The 19663-nt window shown below is 44.1% G+C and overlaps 1 long non-coding RNA gene across 1 annotated transcript; it reads left to right on the top strand.

Moving 5' to 3' along the window:
• The first annotated feature begins 822 nt into the window (after nucleotides 1-822).
• LOC311630412 lies at nucleotides 823-17338 on the top strand. The gene is made up of 3 exons (XR_014796374.1): nucleotides 823-1005; nucleotides 1924-2256; nucleotides 17154-17338. It is a non-coding gene; the product is annotated as an uncharacterized lncRNA (long non-coding RNA).
• The last annotated feature ends 2325 nt before the right edge of the window (nucleotides 17339-19663 follow it).

The raw sequence follows: 19663 nt of genomic DNA, 5'->3' as shown, positions 1-19663 counted from the left end.
ATGAGGCTTTTTGGCCCCTTGAGTGTGGCTCTTCCACAAAATACCACGGCCTTCGTTAGTCTATTTTGAACGAATGGCATTAGAAGAAGTTTAAGTTTAAAAAATTTGGCTCTCAAAGGAAATTTCAATTGTTGTACCTTTGATATTTGGCTCTGTTGACTAATGAGTTTGCCGACCACTGGGCTAGCGCAAGGGTGCTACATTTTAAACAAAAGTTATTGAAGTAGAAAATTTATCAAATCAATAAATAAGCTTATACTTTTCCAGGATGATTTACTGCAAGATTTCTTTAAACAGCCTTTCCTTTTATTTATTGGATAGAGAAAATAAGTGAGTCTGTAAACATCAGTCACTGCCACCTGCAAACCAAAAAGGAAAATAATATTGCTCTGACACAATAGGGAAAATAATTTGTCTTACAGAAATTGAACACACAGAAGCTATTTTTCAGCTTCTCATTTACTAAAGCTACAATTTGTATTTGCGAAGTAGGAGCAACGAGCCACCGGCCCTGAGAGAAATCTCTAAACGGGCTAAGTATTGTTCATTTGTGTTGTGCTGTTTGCTAGTTCACCTACAAACTGGCAAATGGAAAGACACCACCACTTTCCCACTCTGCCCAGCTCGCAGCACAAAATGAGGGCTCAAGAGGCCACAAGCCCCAGCTGCAATCGCCGCTTTAAGCCACAGGGAGCTTCGGGCCCGCCCACGAGGGGGAGGAGCCTGCGCTGTGCTTGCTGGGAGTTGTAGTTCCAGGCCCGTGTGCTTCTTAACTGGCTTCTTCCTGTCCCCCCACCCCCTCACTCAGGCCGCCAACGGACTCTAAAGCTGTTGTGTATTGAGCATGACACACAACCCAAGATAAAAGGAGAAAGTCGGGGCCTCGTGGATAAGTGTCTAAAGAGCATGCAGCAGCAGCAGCAGCAGCAGCAGCAGCAGCAGCAGCAGCAGCAGCAGCGTAAGCGGCGCGCATGCGCGGGTGACTGGTTGGCCCCAGCTCCATCGGTGTGTCTCAGGGCTGCTGGGGGTACAAAGGGAGGGCACCTGGCAAGTTTGATCTAATAAAGCTTGCACGTCATGGTTGTTAGCGGGGGAGGTGCGGGAGGCTAGCTGTTAGGGGTTTTTCTCCTCCTGTCCTGCTTCATCATGCCTTTGGGGATTATCCCACCTCCTACCCTTTCCAATTTGCAGAAATGCAGTTGCCCCACCCTCCCTCCACTCTCCCACCCCAGCCCCCAGCCTGCTATCTCTTCCTGGGAAGCCTTCCCCTGCTGTGTTGTGAAATCTGCCAAAACTGCTCAGCCAAGGCCTTTTAGCCAGCCTGGAATTCAAACTGTCCCCTCCCTGCCAAATCCAGGTCATGGGAGGCCTCAAAAGGCTAGAGGTGCAGGCCCTACAGAGAAAACCCTACAAAGTAACCCTCGTCTGTTCTCTTAAATTTACTGTTACCCGTCTGGGAGAGAGATTAGATGGGTGGATAGATAATGTCCTCAAATTTGCAAAGGGCTTCCATAGCCTCCTTTGCTCTGGGAGGATACATCAGTATGTGGAAGGACAGTGAGAGGCTGAAGAACTCAGGAATGTAAAACACCCTGTTTTACTCAGAGGATAGCTTTAGGCACAGTCCATTGTAGATTTGTTATTTGTCTGCCTTTCTTGAGAGTCTGCAGAACTGATTTGTTCACCATTGTGTCTGCAGTGCTAACACACAGTGGCCTCTTACTAAATGTCAAATGGTGAAATGCATGAATCCATTGTCTGCCCTTCAGGTCTATTGGGAGAGTTGGGGATGAAAATAGCGATGCAGATTTATATAAGGATTTGGGGCAAGAAGGAAGAAGCACAGAACTGCCTGGAGAGGTTCCTCTCGTGGAGGAGGCAGTATCTGCTAAGCGTTGGAACTGTCCCTCTTTGAATGAGCAGATAGGAAGCTATCGCATCAAAACCTCCACGTGAGCTTTGCCTGCGAGAGAAAGGGACTGATCCAGAGCTGAGCAGGACAAGAACACAGATGCTACCCTCTTCCAGGTGATCATCTGCAGAAGCTGCACTTTCCAGAGACCTGGCTTTCTTCAAACATCTTTGGAATGCTCTTTGTGAACATGCCTTCTGAGCTCCCAGCACATTCTTTTGTAACTCCTCAACAGTGGAACATCTCGTCCTTCAGAGATTTAATATTTGGAGCCAAAAGTCATTTTGGATGCAGGTCTAGAAAATGAGGAAGACAATCAGGCTGCACACTAGCTGGAATTTGGGGCAAGTTGTGTGTTTTGTTTGTTTGTTTGTTTGTTTGTTTTACATAGGGCCTGCAATCTCATCCAGGAGTGTGTGGAAGTTTGGAGTGTATTTATATATATTCTTGACGGATCATGTCTTTAGCTTTTATCAGACTGCCCAAGGACTCCATGAGTCAACAGAGATTAGCAAGCATTACCATAGAGTCATGAGATCATTTCTTCTGCGGCTTGCAAGCTGGCTCTGAAGGAGAGTTTTGTGTTAGGAAAGAAGGCAAGTGTCAGCTTCTCCAGTAATTTGATGTGAGGTCTCAGTGGGTTCTAAGGCTCCCAGATCCTCAGTGTCTCTACAAAGTGCACTGTAGAACTGGAGGTGGGGGTGGGGGAGGGGAGGAGCTAGGCCTAGAGGTCACTTTTGGATTGGAGTCTGGAGGTCCATTTTGTTACGGGGCCCTCCAGCCATGTAGTGTCACTATTGACCTGGACGCCTTGAAAACAAGTTGGTCTCCTAACTTCAAAAAAAACTCTGAACACCTAAGACCCACCCTTGAGGATGAGAAAGTTGTGGATGGAAGACATCCCTCCTATGTGAATTTGTACAGTGGTCAAAGTCAGGGACAGACACATGGAGTGAACTGAAATTCTCCTTCCATAGGCTTTCACTGTTCAATTGTGTGTGTGTGTGTGTGTGTGTGAGAGAGAGAGAGAGAGAGAGAGAGAGAGAGAGAGAGAGAGAGAGAGAGAGAGGAGAGAGGAGAGAGAGAGAGAGCGCTTTCTGCCTTTGGCTCAGCTTGTCTTCTCTTTCTGGAATTCTTTCTCTCCATTATTTGCATATATTGAAATCCAGAAGAGGGAACTACTTCCTGAGAAATGCTGTTTTTCTAAGTACATGCTTTTCTTTTTCTGGTCTCCTAACAAGTTCCTAACCATCATTTAAGGCTCTTGGACACCTGCTCCACTGTGAACCTCTCCCTGACATTCCCTCCAGGTCCTCCTGGGCTTTTATTATTCACCTGGTCCAGGTGATTAAGAACAGTTATTGCTCCTTGACATTCCATTTTTGCAGCTGAGGGCTGAAAAGCCCTCTATCATCTGGTCTCTATCTTAAACACATCTCCAGTCTTGTTTCTTTTTCGGTCATGTAGTACATTGTGTTCCCCTCGGAAGCCTTCCCTGATCCCAGAAAGTATTAACTGCCCCTTCACTCTCCACCGTGTGACTTTGTCATTTTTAACATGCCAGATCTTGGTACGTAAGACACTGTATTGAAACGTTTTGTTTATACACCTATCTCCTGAACCAAACTATGAGTTCTTTTATAACAGGGACCATGTTTATTTCATCTTTGAGCTTGGAACTTAACAGACACTCAGTAAAAGTTGAATAAATGAGTGAATGGCCAAATGACAAATGTGTCCTTCCCACTCTATTATTCTTTGAGGTTAGTAATATTGGCTCATTTATCTCTTGTTCTTAATAGCTAGCTTGGTGTCTATAATAGGCACCACTGTATCCTTCCTCTCCTTTGAAACCTGGAGCACTTTCCTTGTGTTTATCCTGTGGCATTTTCTTTAGCTTGTACTATTGTCGGTATCTAATCCTCCTACTCAGTGGTCAGCTCCTTGGAGGCAGGCATTGAGCCTTACTTCCTCTGGTGTCTCCTGCAGTGCGTACCACGGTGCTGGGCAAACAACACGTGCTCAAAGTTGAGCTTTCCTGATAAAGATGAAGTCCCTGTCATTCAGAGCTCCTATTCCAACAATGAAATGCCCAAGTACATGAGCTACACATATCAACTTTACCATTTTACCTCATGCATGTTCAATGTTGCCAACTCCTAGGTGACAGGAAGGCAAAGTAGAAAAGACCATGTTTCACATTTGTGTTCACTGTAATGCTCTATATTAGTAGATGCCCAGTAAAGGTTATTTCCATGTTAATAAAGGGTATAGAGCCCATCAAGAATGAATGTGCGCCAAAATACAAAAGAGCAGGTGGAAGATGAAAATCACATTAACCAATAAGTAATGATCAGTGCATACGCCCTCATGGTAACTGCTTAAAAAGAATTAAAAGGCATGCTTTTTCCCCATAAAAGATCAAGTGCAACGAGTGCGTTTCAACATCAAAATGTTAAGGAAAAATAAAAGTCCCTCTGATTTTGCCAGAGCTAAATAGAGAAAAGCAATCCTCAACAGTAGAATTTATTAACAGTTGTAGGAATTTTTCATCTATTCCCTTTTTGTGTGTCAATCACTTCTCTTCCTCTCTTTCTTTTTGCTTTCCTTCTTTTTCTTTCTTTATGTATATATTGATTTCAGAGAGGAAGGAAGAGGGAGAAACAGAAACATCAATGATGAGAGAGAATCATTGTCCCACACACATCCTACTGGGCATCAAGCCTGCAATCCGGGTATGTGCCCTGACCAGGAATTGAACTGTGACCTCCTGGTTCATAAGTCAATGCTCAACCATTAAGCCACACTGACTGGGCTCAATATATATTTTAATGAGCATTGATTATGTTTTAGGTACCCATTCTTCTAAGTGCTTTATACTCAAAATTTCTCATAATCCTCATTACAACTCTGTGACGTGAGTCTTAGTATCTTCATTTAAAATGTGATAAAACCAGGGCTCCAATTCAATAAGTTCCCTAAGGCCTCACAGTCAGTAACTGTTGGAGTCATAATTTGAACCCACTCTGAAGCTTGTATCTTTGTACGTAATTCCTACATTATAAGGCTTCTCTATTCAGCCCAATGGTTCTGTTCTCACACAGCTTATAAGGAGAGAAACAGTAAAAGTAAATCAAATACAGGATCAGAGGTTAGCAAAGGATGACACTGGAATACGGAGAAGGCCATCTATGTTGGGGGTGGGGAAGAGTAGGAGGATCAGCAATGGCTTCTGGGAGAGCTGAAGGATCCGTGGGAGTTGCTAGATCAAACCAGGGGCATCATCTGGATGAGGTATCATAAGTACAAAGGCCTGGGGGTAGGAAGCAGCCTAACATATACAAGGAATAGTATGTACATATTTCTCTGGGTAAATATCTTAGTAATTTTGTTTTTAAAGCTTGGTATTTTTGTGTGTGTGTTTTTAAGGTAGCTCACAGTGGCTACTTGTCTCTTCTTCATCTAAAGCACTGAAGTGTAAGGGTGAGTGATCATTGAAATTAATTAAGGTTTTCATGTTGATTTCAAATGCACTTGAGGGGACCAGTGCATTCTGATGTGCAGGCGACACAGTGAAGAGACTGATTCCAGTGAAATCGGATAGCTGTGAAGGTACACCAGGATCCTTTAGGGACAGAGAAGTTCGAAATATGAAGGCTATGCTTTTTTTAAAATGCTGTCTTAATGTAGAGTTTTTTAAAAATGTTTTTATTGATTTTTAGAGGGAGAGGAAGAGAGAGGGATAGAAATAGAAACATAAATTTTTAAGTAGGCTTCATTTTTTAGAGCAATTTTAGGATCACATGCACACAGCCCTCCCACTGTCAACACCTTGCACCAGAATGGTTTTTATCCATCTAGTCTTTAAATCAGCTATATCACAGTTGCTTAGTTTATTTGTCAAGTATATGGTGAGCATTTCACTATTTGCTTAGCATTTTGCTAGGTCTCTTTGTTAAATAGGCATAATCCCTGCCCTTATGATGGGAATATAGTCAAGTGGGAGTCAGATCCATTAAAGAAATAATTTTACAAAAAAATATCTAATTGCAAACTGCAAGGAGGAGAAGTAGAGGCTGCTACAACTATGTTTCCTACAAGAATTCCCTTAGCATGGGTGGTCAGGGAAAGCTTTCCCAGAGAAAGTAAACTGAGATCTGAAGGATAAGCAAGCATGAACTAAGCAGATGACAGGGATAGAGCTTTAGGCAAACAAAGTAACTGCCTGCAAAGATCCTAAGGCAAGAAGGAGCCTAACATATTTTAGGAGCTGAAAGTTGATGGACAAGGACAGAGATGCAGCTGGGGAGTCAGGTGGAGGCCAAAACATGTGGGTGCTCTAAGCTGTGTTCATCTGTCTTCACCCTGAGTGACGGGAAACAGTGGATGGGTTTGACATAGGAGCTGACATGAATGGGTTTTGTTTTAAAACAAAGGCCCTGGGTGCCTCCTGAAGAATGGATGAGAGTAGAGCAAGAGTGGAACTAGGGAGTCTTGCTAGGAAACTATGGGAATAGACCCAGAGATGATGGGAGTGCTAAGTGGAGAGACAGAGAAATGGACTGGTGCCATGAACATTTATGAGCTGGAATCAACCAGATTTGGTGTTTGCTTCGAAAAGGTAGGAGGGTGTTGGGTTTCTAGGCTTGAAAAACTGGATAGATTCTGGTGAAGAGAACAGCAGGAACTTACATGAGCTTTATAGCTTTTTTTCCCTTCTGTCCCTAATAATTACTTTGTAGTAGGCACTGAGCTAGATGAGTCATATTCGTAGGAGTACTTTTACCCGATGCAAAGGGACTGTCAGTAGGTTGAGTCCCATACTGCCCCAGCTCACTGAACCTTAAGGGACTGTACTTACTGTCCTTTGTTATCATCCCAAGTGCACATCGTTTATTACCTACGCACAGCCATTGGCATATGGCTAATTGAAGCTCTAAGCATTGTTTACAACTCCCTCCCCAATTATTTTCTCATGTGACTCCCTGGGCAACTCCCAGGCTTTTTTTCCCCCTCTCTCAATTCTATACCTACTCCAGGGTAACTTGTTTAACAGGTTTATCTAGCCATCTCTCCCACCTCCCACCCCCACCCATGGTCAGTTTCAAGTCCTCTTGATGAGAGCCGGTGGTCGCTGGGCAAACATGTTCTCAAACCATACACAGCAGAAGTTCATCTTTCACTCATTATCCCAAATCCTCCATCCCATGAGCATCACAAGCGCTCTCCCCGGCCTCACTTCCCAAAGCAACGCAGTGCTTATCCACTGTCACAGGGAGCCACCCCCAACCCCCACCTTCCATTTCAAAGCCCTTATCAGAACAGACTATGGCAGTGGTCAGCAAACTCATTAGTCAACAGAGCCAAATATCAACACTACAATGACTGAAATTTCTTTTGAGCCAAATTTTTTAAACTTCTTCTAATGCCACTTTAAAATAGACTTGCCCAGGCCATGGTATTTTGTGAAAGAGCCACACTCAAGGAGCCAAAGAGCCGCAGTTTGCTGACCACTGGACTATGGCATTATGCTCATCTTCTCCTTTTTCTAGGCAGCCTCCTCTATTTTTCTGAGGCCCTTCTGCTTTTGATTCTCTTTAATAGCAACCGAGAGTATACAGGATTTTTCACATATGTTGTGCCATTCAATCCCACAACACCTTCCCTACTTTCTTTCCCCAAACCTGGCCTGAAGTAGTTATCTACATATTTGCCGAATTAATGAAGGGACCATGTTGCTGGGGTGCCTTATTTGGAGGGAGATCAGGCCCCACTTTTAAGATTAATTTCCATGTTTTCTTAAATGTTCATAAATAACAGCTCATCTATAACCTATTACCAATTTTTAACTATTAATTAATTTATAATAGTCCATAGTTCATTCTGTATACATGACAGCATTATACAGACCTGTTACTCTCAAATGAATTACAGGAAAAAGTGCACCAAAATAAATAGCAACTAAAAAGGAAAAACTGAAAGTATCATTTCATGATGCCTCCAAAAGAGAAATCTAGATTTTTAGCCTTGGCTTACCATCAAACAAACTTCAGAACCTTTTCGAGGGGTGCACTGAACAGCATGTTAGAGTCTAGATGGTACTATATCATTATTTTGTGCATTCGGAAGCATTTTATATTTCCAAAGTGCAGGACAATCACATTCATTCGTATATTTGCAAATCCCTCCTGTATGGTAGCTCAGCATTATTGAAGCCAAGCATAAAAATAAGTGTATGCTTATCGGAAAGATGCTGATAGGAGCTAAATGAAATGTCAATGAACACTAATGTACAATACTCAAAATGTTAGTTTTTCTAGATACATTGCAGCAAAACTACCAAAACCTCTTTCCATATTATTTGGATTTCTAACCCCAAAGATAAACCCTACTTTTGAGGAAAATAAGTGATTATTATATTAGATCTTACTTTAAATGTTAGGTCTTTAAGACCTAAATACAGAGAAGTCTACGTTTATGAAGGTTATGGTTAAGTCAGTAATTAACATAGGATAACTCATTTGCAATCTTGCCTGAAGCAATTTTTTAACAGTCAGGTTAAGGTAAAAATTAGATGCTTTTGTGGCAAAGAAGCTGAATTATTCAATTAAATGGATAGGATTGCCTCAAATTGCCTGAGATTTACCATTTTAAAGATAAAAAATGTAGTTAATTAGCCAAAACATTCACCTATCTTCAGATCAGTACTCTCTAAGATCCTGTTCTGATGGAAGAAAGAACTCCAGTACATAAAGGACTCAAGGAAAGATGGGGCAAACACAAGTTCCCCTGTCATTGCTTCAACAAAGTCACATGTGGCCCCAATCTCATGGTTCAAGGGGCTCTACCTCCAGCCTCTCACCCTTGTTTCAGACAAAAAAAAAAATGAAAAAAATGAAAAAGAAGAAGAGAAGGAAGAGGGAGAAGATGAGGAAGGGGAGAGCACAGGTAACAGGAAAGCAAAACTTTTCAGTAACTTTCCAGCAGACTCCCCAGCAAGCCATGTAGCCTCACTATTCCCGTTCCTCCCCTGCTCCTCCCTCACCCCATCCCCAACCTGCAGTGGCACAGGAGATAAGAGAATAATGTGTTTGTTTTTTTTAAAAAACTGGGCATACTGCCATCCCAAACAAAACTGACATTCTGATAATAATGAAAAAAGGACAACAAATGGCTCTGGGTTGAAGGAAGAGCAGTACTATCCACCACACCAGTTGTTTTTGTTTCAATGTCAATAAGAGACACGTGAATGCGCGAAGCAGAAAAAGAACATGCTGAGTGGTGACCAGAGCGTTTGGAGGAAGAAGAGCTGGGGCTACAAAGCTTTCAAGGAGGCTGCCACCCCTTCATGCTGCTTCTGGGGGTTTTGAGATTTGAAGGCAGAACCATGTATGTAAAGTGCCCCAGGGAACTGTGATGAAGGTGAGAAACGCTATATAGAGTGTGTTTTAAATTCCCCCCAGTGTTCACAAGGAGGTACATTCAAGGATGTTCATTCCAGAATTACTTGTTAACAGCCAAAATTTGGAAGAAGAAAAAAAAACCTAAATGCCCATCAATAGGATACATAAAGTGTGGTTAATTCATATTGTATGGGATGCTTTACAACAGATAAAATAAGTACAATTTGAAGAAGCAAGGTGGTAGGTACTAAAGGATTTGTTATATTGCTCTTTTTTTTTCCTGTGTGGTTGGATCATTTCATAATTTTATAACTTAGCAAAATAAAGCAAAACTTGGGCAGTGTTTCCCAATATTTTGGCCCACAAGTCACCTGCATCAAAATAACGGAAGATGAGTGTTCAAATGCAGATTCCTGAGGCCCCTCCCAGGCCTAGTACCAGAAATTCCAAACGAGGGCCCAGCAGCCTGTGTTCCAACAAGGCCACCAGGTGATCCCCAGAGGACCACTGACACAGGGTTGGTGAGGGGGAAAGGGTTTAATGGTACAGAGAAGACCTCTGGGCTGGACAAATGAGTCATGCAGAGCCAGGGGGGGGGGGGGGGGTGGAAACTATCCTATATCCCAGCACCCAGGCTGCCAGGGCATGACACAGGCAAGGAGAGCGATTTAGTGGTAAACAGGACCTATTCGTTAGGTCGGTTCTATGCTGTTGCTCTGCCCGTGTTCGGCATGCCACACCCACTCATGGCCCAAGAGCTTCAGCCACCACAACTACAACACAAACAACAGGAAAGAGGAAAAGAGGGGGGAAAAGAGTACATCCCTTTCTGCGGGAGCACGTAGGCTAGATTCTCTCTTTTCAGAGTGTTTGGCCCTGGGCCAGCATAATCTACCCACCACATTCTCCTGAATCAGAAACTGCATTTTAGCCTGATCCCCTGGAACCAGGCAAGGCAGAGGAAAGAGGCTTGTAGCACAGAACGGGGCGGAGAGGCGAGAGTATCTGGGTAAAGAGGTGGCTGGGCTCCGGGGAGTCGGCGAGCTCCCCATGGAAATGAATACAGTCAGGCCAGGAGTTGAAAGTTCAGGCTTGACTCAGGGAGGTGAGTGAAGAGTTGGCCAGCAAAGAAGAGAACAAAGAAGAGGAGGAAGAGAAGCACAAGAAACTGGAATAGAACAAGGCCTTCAAAACATACTTTAAAAGTGTGTCAATAAAATACAGATTTCATTGCCCTGCATTGTGGACTAAGCCGTACTTAATCCTTGAGTGGTAGGGACTGATTCCCACTGGAGGTGATGAAACGGGTTCAGAGATGTTCACTTGCCAAGGCCACACAGCTGGATATTAACACAGTTTACAAGAATACTTTGAAGCGACCTGGCCAGTTTCCAAAGCACTATTATATTCATCATCCAGTATAATCCCATAATGACTCTGTGAAGTTCACAGAAAGTGGCTATTTTAACTTTGCACCTAAGGAATTCCAGGACTTTCGCTTCTCGGTCCAATTTTTGTTTTCTTTCAAATTTTGTTTCCTGATTTCCTGACACTTGATAATAATAAAGAAGGGATGGGAGTAAGAAGGGTTCGCTGACCCCGAATTTAACTGTGCGAGAGTCTAGCCTGTGACCGGCATATAATCGACCCTCTTATATAACTGATATTGTTATAATTACGACGACTGGTTTTGTTCAAAAGGAAAGTAGTATTACAAAAGCAGCTTATTGGAATGAGGAGCACAGAAGCCAGCTCTGGAGGAGGAGATTGAGGATACTGAGTAAGCAGCAAGGGAAGGACTTCTAAACAAAGCAGCTGAGCATTGGAGCCAGAAGAGCCGAATCTACTTGGCTACTTATTAAAATGGTGATGTTGGGCAAATTATTTAACCTCATCCCCTGGTTCCCACATCATCCTTTCCAAAGTTAAAATAAATAGTACTTGATTGAGTAACATAATGAGGGTTAGATGAGATAAAAGTACATAGGATAATAAGCCCAGGGCACTGAAGAAAACGAATGTTCAATAGCTACAGCTATTATTAAACCTGGTTATGGGTGGAAGAGTACAATGAGGTAGCAGTTAAAGCAGTAGTAGGTTCATGTGGTCACTAAGGTGAAGCATTCAGTAACCTATGTAACTGCTTAGAGTGTTTATCAGTGTATAGACCTAATATTAACTTTAAATTTAGAAGTGGATGCTCCCTCTTCCTCGGGCCCACAGTCTCGACACGTTGATTGCCATGAATTTGCCTTCAGATGATGCCACTTTCATGACTAATGCTTCCAAGCTATATATTTTTAAATCCTGTATTTCTCCCAAATGTACTTGGTAACTCTGAATCTAGCAAATGGATGTGAAACCAATAGTCATCGTCCTTTAAATGTTCACAGAGGCAGAAAAGTCAAGGGGAAATGGCCCTGAGCTCTTACGGTCTCATTTATAAGCAGCTTTGGCACCGCTCATGGAGGTGACAGATGCTCTGCTTCCTAGAACCTTTTTGTTCCACCCTGAGAATCTATAGTTTCCTTTAGGATATTGATTTCTTGCTATAGAGCAGGACTAGCTATTAAATAGCCTTATTTGGGAGTTGGGAGGTGCCAGCATGGGAGAGGGGAAATGCATCAGTACTTAAAGGAAAGCTGATGGGACGGGTGGAGAAGAACTGGAGACAAGGAGGTAGCCTATATCTGGGAAATTATTTACAATTTGACGGATGGACAGAAAGACTTGCCAGAGGAAGAAGAGGGGGATCAAGTGGAAAAAAAAAAAAAAAGCACCTAATCACAGGAAAGCCCTTTGATGGATGAGGAAGATACTTTAATAGATGAGAAAGCACTTTCCCCAGTGGCCAGCTGGCTCACCTCATCTCTCTTGGCTTGTAGCACAGTGGAAAGATTCAGGGTAACAGATTATGGAATATATAACAGTGAACCAGCTGATGCAGACTAATAACACAATGATGGGTTCTTCTTTTCTGTTTTGATGAGGAGCTATTGTTTTCTCTTTTGGGGTGAGGTTGGATCTTCACTACCAAAATAGCTAGAAGTTGAGTTGACTATTTATGAACAATGTCCCAAACACCACGTTTTCTCAGCAATAGAAACAGCATTCATGTGGTGTACTTATAGTTTCAAAGCATGCTCACCTGCATTGTCTCATTTTACCTTGTGAGGTAAGTGTCAATATCCACATTGTATAGTTGAGGATACTGAGATTTAGAGATGGTAACTAGCAGCAGTGCCCACACCCAGCTGTGTCTTATACTACCTTTCTTTGGCTCCTCTAACAAATGTCCAAGTATGGCTGTAGTTCCCACAAAGGGCTTTTGGGGGACCCATCTCTGCCAAACACACCCTAGGTTTCAATATTTTTCTCTTAAACCCAATTCAATGGCCTTGACAGTTTTCAAAGGCCTTAAGGGCCCACTTGAGGTCATTTGGGGACCTGAAATGACAGCAAGTGCTACGAGTGGGGCAGAGCAGTGCAGTTCTACCAGAAACTAAGATACAGCTTCCCTGGGCTTCTGAGGACCCGTGTCCTCTGTGCCCCAGTGTTCCTCTGTAGCTCACACCTCCTGCAGCCTTTCTCATATGTCCCCCTAGATCCCTTGGGATGCCTTCCAGTCATCCGATGGATCCCATCCCTCAAAAGGCCCTTTTACTTCTATCTACCTCTGGACATCTCAGCCAGTGGTTAAAGAACAATCGCTTATTACAAATTACTATCTCCTTGAGAGATTTTCCAGTATGGGAGCAAGTAAGCCTGGGGAAGGGGTTATCCTGAACCACACCAATAGCATCCATGGGCAGGAAGCCTCCAGACTTGCAGCCACTTTTCCACTTCCTCTTATAAGATTCTTGTTTGAGGGAACCTCTTCCATCATCAGTTATCAAAGAGCTTAGAATTGTGCTCTGATGGAGAAGAGGGAGCCGCCTTGCCTGAGCTTGGCAATGCAAAGTAATGCCAAGTACAGCTCCGTAGACTGTAGGAGTTCCCAGCTAGTGAACAGATTTGCCTGCGTTTGAGTTTAGGCAGCACCATTTGCTAGCTGTGCTATATGGAGCAGTGATGAGAATTACAAGTGCTATAAATGTATTTAGAACAGTTCCTAGTACTCAGAAAAGCTATAAAAGGATTATATAAACTGAATTTTTAAAATTACCGACTTTTCTGCTCCATACCAGGTTATTTACATCTGGAATTCATCTGGAGTTATCCTGATCCTTCAGATGCAGATGGATGGTTTACATCTCCTTTCCTGCAGATTATGGAAAAACCTAATAATCTCCCCAAGAATTCTTGGAATTCCCAAGTGTGTTCCACATTTCTTGATTAGCTCAGGCCCTAACCACCAGCTTCTTCAGAATTACTTTGCTCAGGGGATGTTTTGTTGTTCTGCACACCGTGTCCCACAAATGTTTAACTCAAATTGACAGTCACACAAAATTTATCAGTGCCCACGTGTGCAGCAAGCTTCACTCAACCTTTTAGGAAAAGAGTGGTGCAACACCCCAATCAATTTTAAAGTCAGCATCAGTCACCCTCTTCTTTATAAGACCTTTGACCATGTCCACATCTTAGCCTTCCCCTCTCTCAGCCTTCCCCAACTATCTCTCCTCCTCAAACCTTCACTTATTCTTCTTGTTCTGTTATTCCAATAAATCCATTAAGCTCTCCCCATACTACTACTTAAAAAACAAAAACAAACTAACAAAACAAAACAAAACAAAAAAAACAGCTAAAACTGTAAAGGCCACTGCTTTAGCCACGCAAAAACCTAGATGACAATTTGAAATTATGCTTTTTAAGGATTTCATTAAATTATTGGCAAAGATTAAACTCATCCTTGTTTGTATGGATGGGAAATGGGAAGAGGTGGTTACTAAACATACATTATCTCAATTAGTTCTCACAGCAGTGCAGCAAGGTAGATTCTCCCCATTTTATAACTGGGAAAAATGAGGCTTAGAGAAGTTAAGAAATATACCCAAGGTCACCTAGCTGGGAAGGGTTGAACAGAATCAAGATCAATCAAGGGTCTGGCTGGAATCCCTCACTATTTTCACTGTACCACAGCGTCTCATAATTGTGGTTGGCCTTGGACTCCAGGGTCCCAAGGTGGTGGAAGGGATCAGAGGAGCCAAATGCAGCTCCACCTTGGGCCCTTCATCTTGGGCAAACCCCAGCTGTGCTCCTGGCTGCTATCTTAAGTGTCCATGTCTTCGTATATGGTGCCCAGCACAGCCGTCTTCCAGGTGAGACTGGACCAGCACACAGGAGAGCATTCTCCTCCACTGGATTTCTAGTCTCACAACCTGAGGTCCCTTTGGTTCCTTGAACCACATTTCTTTTTTTCTCTTTTGTTTGAATTTATTTTATTTTTATTGTTTAAAGTTTTACATATAAGTAGTACATATATCTCCTTCCCCCCCTCCCATTAACCTCCCCCCAGCCTTCTCTACCCCTGCCGAATGCCCTCACCCCACCCCCCAGTGTCTTGTGTCCATTGGTTGTGCTTATATGCATGCATAAAAGGCCTTTGGTTGATCTCTTCTCCCCCACTCCTCCCCAACACTCCCCAGCCTTCCCGCTGTAATTTGACAGTCTGTTCGATGCGTTGCTGTCTCTGTATCTATCTTTTTGTTCATCAGGTTATAATGTTCTTTTTTTTCTTTCCATAAATGAGTGAGATCAAGTGTTATTTTTCTTTCATTGCCTGGCTTATTTCACTTAACATAGTGCTCTCCAGGTCCATCCTTGCTGCTGCAAATGGTAAGAATTCCTTCTTTTTTTTATGGCAGCATAGTATTCCATTGTGTAGATGTACCATAGTTTTCTGATCCAATCATCTGCTGACAGGCACCTAGGCTGTTTCCAAATCTTAGCTATGGTGAATTGTGCTGCTATGAATATAGGGGTGCATATATCCTTTATGATTGGTGTTTCTAGTTTCTTGGAATATATTTCTAGAAGTGGGATCACTGGGTCAAATGGGAGTTCCATTTTTAGTTTTTTGAGGAAACTCCATACTGTTCTCCTCAGTGGCTGCACCAGTCTGCATTCCCACCAGCAGTGCACGAGAGTTCCTTTTTCTCCACATCCTCACCAGCATTTGTCATTTGTTGATTTGTTGATGATTGCCATTCTGATAGGTATGAGATGGTACCACATAGTCATTTTGATTTGCATTCCTCGGATAATTAGTGACACTGAGCATGTTTTCATATGCCTCTTGGCCTTCCTTCTGTCTTCTTTTGAAAAGATTCTATTTATGTCCATTGCCCATTTTTTTATTGGATCACTTGTTTTCCTTTTATTAAGTTATATAAGCTGTCTGTAGATGTTGGAGATTAAACCTTTATCAGTGATAACATTTGCAAATATGTTCTCCCATAAAGTGGGCTTTCTTGTTGTTTTGTGAACCCACATTTCATTGCTGATTCATCCCGAGTTTCCAGCCAATGGAAACCTCTAAAACAAAGATTCTCCTTGAACCCTGGAGTTAGTCCCAGGGTGAATCCTTGCTTCGCCACTTCCTGTGAGACTTGGACAAATCACATCTCTTTTTTTAGCCCCCAAATTCCCTGGATGTTCTAAAACAGGCAATAATATTATGTACTTTATAAGATTGTTAGGAAAATTACACGAGTTAATGCATGTCTGGGACATTGTAAAGTTCAATAAATACTAGCTGTACTAATAACCCTATATAATAAAAGCCTAATATGCTAAGTATCTGACTGTTAGACGGTTCGACCAGTCACTGTGACACACACTGACCATCAGGGGGCAGACACTCCAACCGGTAGGTTAGCTTGCTGCTAGGGTCCAGCCCATAGGGACTAGGAGAAATAGGCTGGACATGCCCTGGAGCCCTTCCACAGTCATCCCCTCTTCCTCCCCCCCTCCTCCCAACCACAGTAGTGCACCAGTGGGGTCCCTCAGCCTTGCTTGTTCCCTCTTGCAATATAGGACACCTTGGGGGATGTCGGAGAACTGGTTTCGGCCCAATCCCCACAGGCCAGGCAGAGGGACCCCACCAGTGCACAAATCTGTGCACTGGGCTCAGTTATTATTATAAATGCCCATCATCTGCCCCACCTCCACACACACACGATCTCTCCATATCTCCATTTCCCCTACTCCACATGAGCCTGTGCCTGTGTGTACACATACAAACCCATTACTGGAAGGCTCTCCTAAACAGAAGGCTTCGCCTTAGAAACCCAATTCAGTTGTATCACATGATTCAGTTTTATCACGTTAATCGTGATCTTAAGCCAAATGTTCAACCTCTTTTAATGGCACTTTCTTCCCCTGCAAAATATAAACTATGATTTTAGAAATATAAAGACGTTCCATATTGGTTACCTTATTTCCTTCCATTCCCCAAATAAGGTATGTTAGTTTTGTTTGTTTTTTAACTAAGTGCAAGACTTTATACTAACCTCCGGTAAAACATATAGACTCATTTAGGATTTATCAGACTAACATTGTTCTAAATGGTTTCTCTATGTCCAGCCTTCACGCTTTTTTCTCATGTGATGCATTCATCTGCTCATGACCTTTAAAAATGTCTTCATAATAAAATGATAGTATAGGAACGCTGTGCCCCCCCCCTAGTCAAAAATGTCCTTTTATTAATTAAGAATGAATTTGCACCAATTGGCTGCATTGTAAACTGTGCTGGGGCAATAGCAGAGTCAAAGAAATATAATTTGGAAGAAATGTCAATGTCTTGAGACAGTTATTCAACCTTTCAAGGAACATAGAAAAACCTCAAAATGTCCAATCATGGAACAAAATTGTCACGCTGATGGCAATTCTCTTTACAGCATTCCCGCTGGGCCTGTCTGAAATGGAGAAGACACGACATTATGGAACTGAGGATCTTAGGATTCATCACCTAGCTGTAATGCTGAAGGACCCGGGGTATCACCCGGACTAATCCCTACATCTTATAGGTAAATACATTGATCCTGGAGAGAGGAAAGAACTTATCCCAATTCACTCTGGACACGGTATGGGTGTGTGTGTGGGAGGGGGGTGGGGTGAGGAAGGGGAAGAGTGAGGTCAGCAGGAACCAGAGGTAGGGAGGCAGTGGGGCCAGCCACAGGAATAAGAGGTATATTTTGCACATAGCTAATATTATTTTTCCATAAAAAACAATTGATACTCATGTTTTACATTTTAATTCACACCATCTTTATAATAATATTAAAGCCTTTTTAAGCATGTATCTTCCTTGGACATTTTCTATAAACATAAAACACTATATCGCTACGTGTCTTCTTCCCTTCTAGTGTGTGAGGGAGGTCCCTTTACAGAGATCTTTCTCAAAAGACCACATACAATCGCCAAACTACAGGACAGAATCTAATACGCACACATCTAGTTCTTATTCGTCCTAGACCGCGTTCCCTACCCCTTGTTCAATGGGATGGCAGGAGAGGCAGGACCCGGGAGCAGAAGATAACCTTAACTCTGCAAACCGTTATGGGGGGCTGTGCGGCTGGGTACGCAAAACCTCACCAGACGATTTTTTAAACCACCCATTTCTGCACTGTGGTTGCCTGGGGCGAGGGAGGCTTTCCTGCCCAGCACCGCACGCCCCGCCCCGTGCCCGGCAGTAACCCCGGGCTGAGCTGCTGTCCACGTAGCCAGGGGAGAGCGGGAGAGAGACAACCGAGAAAGCGCTCCTTTTCTCCCCCCTGGTCCTTAGGCCGGGCTCCTCCCTGGCAAAAAAACGGGAACATTAACTCTGCGCCCACTTGGCTTTCCCCCGGGCGGACGGGTGCTCAGTTCCAAAGCCTGGGACTCCTTCCCTGCTGCCTTTTGGGGAAAGAGGAGCTTTGGGGAGATAGCAGAGCCTATAGGGACCAGCTGGGAAAGGGGGGAGGCGGGGAAGGGGGCGGGATGGTGTAAAGACAACAGATGGGCTTGGGCACATGGAAGTAACGGGGTGTTTCGGGCTCGGGGCGCACTGGGGTGAGGGCTCAGGGGACCGCGGTGGCCCGTGGGGCCAGAGATTGCGCCCAGCCCCGCCAGCCCCAGAAAGTAGGGCACATCTTCCCAGCCCACACCCTTTATTTCAGAGGGAAACGGAAACCACCAAAAAAGCCCCATTCTGCTAGCTCTAGCTCGGCGGTGGGGAGCGAGCTGCGCAGGCGCGGGCCGGCGTCTGCCCCGGAGTAACCCCGGGCGCCCGCCGGGAACTGGGTGAAAGGTAACCAGCAGGCGCCGCTGCTGGCGGCCGCCCAGCCTGCGCGGGCGGGCGCGGGCCTGGGCAGCTCGTCCTGTCCTCCCCAAGGTTCTCCAAGTCCGTATTTCATCCTGCCTGGGGCTGTGGCAGGGCCAAGGCCCAGGCGATGGGCGGTGGGGGTGAGGGGCATTGGGCAGACTTGGGAAACTCTTGTCGGCTCAACCCGCAAATGGGAAATTAAGTCCAGAAACGGTACAGGGTAAAGAGCCACTTGCTGAGACCATTGGTGTGCCCGGCACCCTGCGGGGCGTGCCACTCAGTGCGATATTTTAATTCTCGCAACACTATGAAGGAGGCAAGGTGGCCTCCTATTTACAAAAAAAAAGGGGAACTGAGGCGCGATGCGTTTGGGTAACATGCACAAGTCCTCCAAGCCATAAAGGGCACTTCCTACAAATGGTGCCTGATTGGGGGTTTGGTTCCCAACTTGCTCCCCGCAAGCGCTAGTAAGGGACAAAGGTGACACATTTTACAAGCACCCTTGCAGGCATTACTCGTTCCATTCTGAAACCTATGAGGTGGGAACCATTAGCATTCCCCTATTGCAATTGGGGGAACAGACTCAAAAAAAGTTGTGCTGGCATCACAGAGAGACTAGAAGAGTTAAGATCTTTGTGCCTCGTTTTAGAGGGATGGCAAAGTCAAAGCTCAAGCCCGGATCCCCCCACCCCGGAGACCTTTGGCAAATAGGAGAGATTCGAGCTCGATGGGATGAGTGGCCTAGGCCAGGAAGAAAACAAAAAGAAGTTCTCATCTTGGAGGTTTCCTTTGATTGCAGGTTTCCATTGCAGAATTACACAGTGACCACCGCTTCTAGGAGATAGTTGGGTGGTTAGCAGAGGCAGAACGCACTGCACATGGGTTGTTGAGCTTGGTGTTTACTGGGTGAGCTTATAATGGAATGGACACGTTTGCAACCCCAGATCACCCTAGAGGGAAGCTGCAATTGTGTGTGGCAGAGGGTGAAATGACAGCTTTTGTGTGTGTGTATGTGTGTGTGTGTGACTTTTCCTGGACTGGGATTCATCCAGCAAACATACTTAGCACCTACTCTGCTGTGCACACAACCGGAGAGCAGAGTGG

This window comes from Pipistrellus hanaki (assembly GCF_964339955.1).
Source record: "Pipistrellus hanaki genome assembly, chromosome: 11".
NCBI lineage: Eukaryota > Metazoa > Chordata > Mammalia > Chiroptera > Vespertilionidae > Pipistrellus > Pipistrellus hanaki.
The sequence above is the reverse complement of the archived record's forward strand: the minus strand, read 5'-3'. Positions and strand labels throughout refer to the sequence as shown.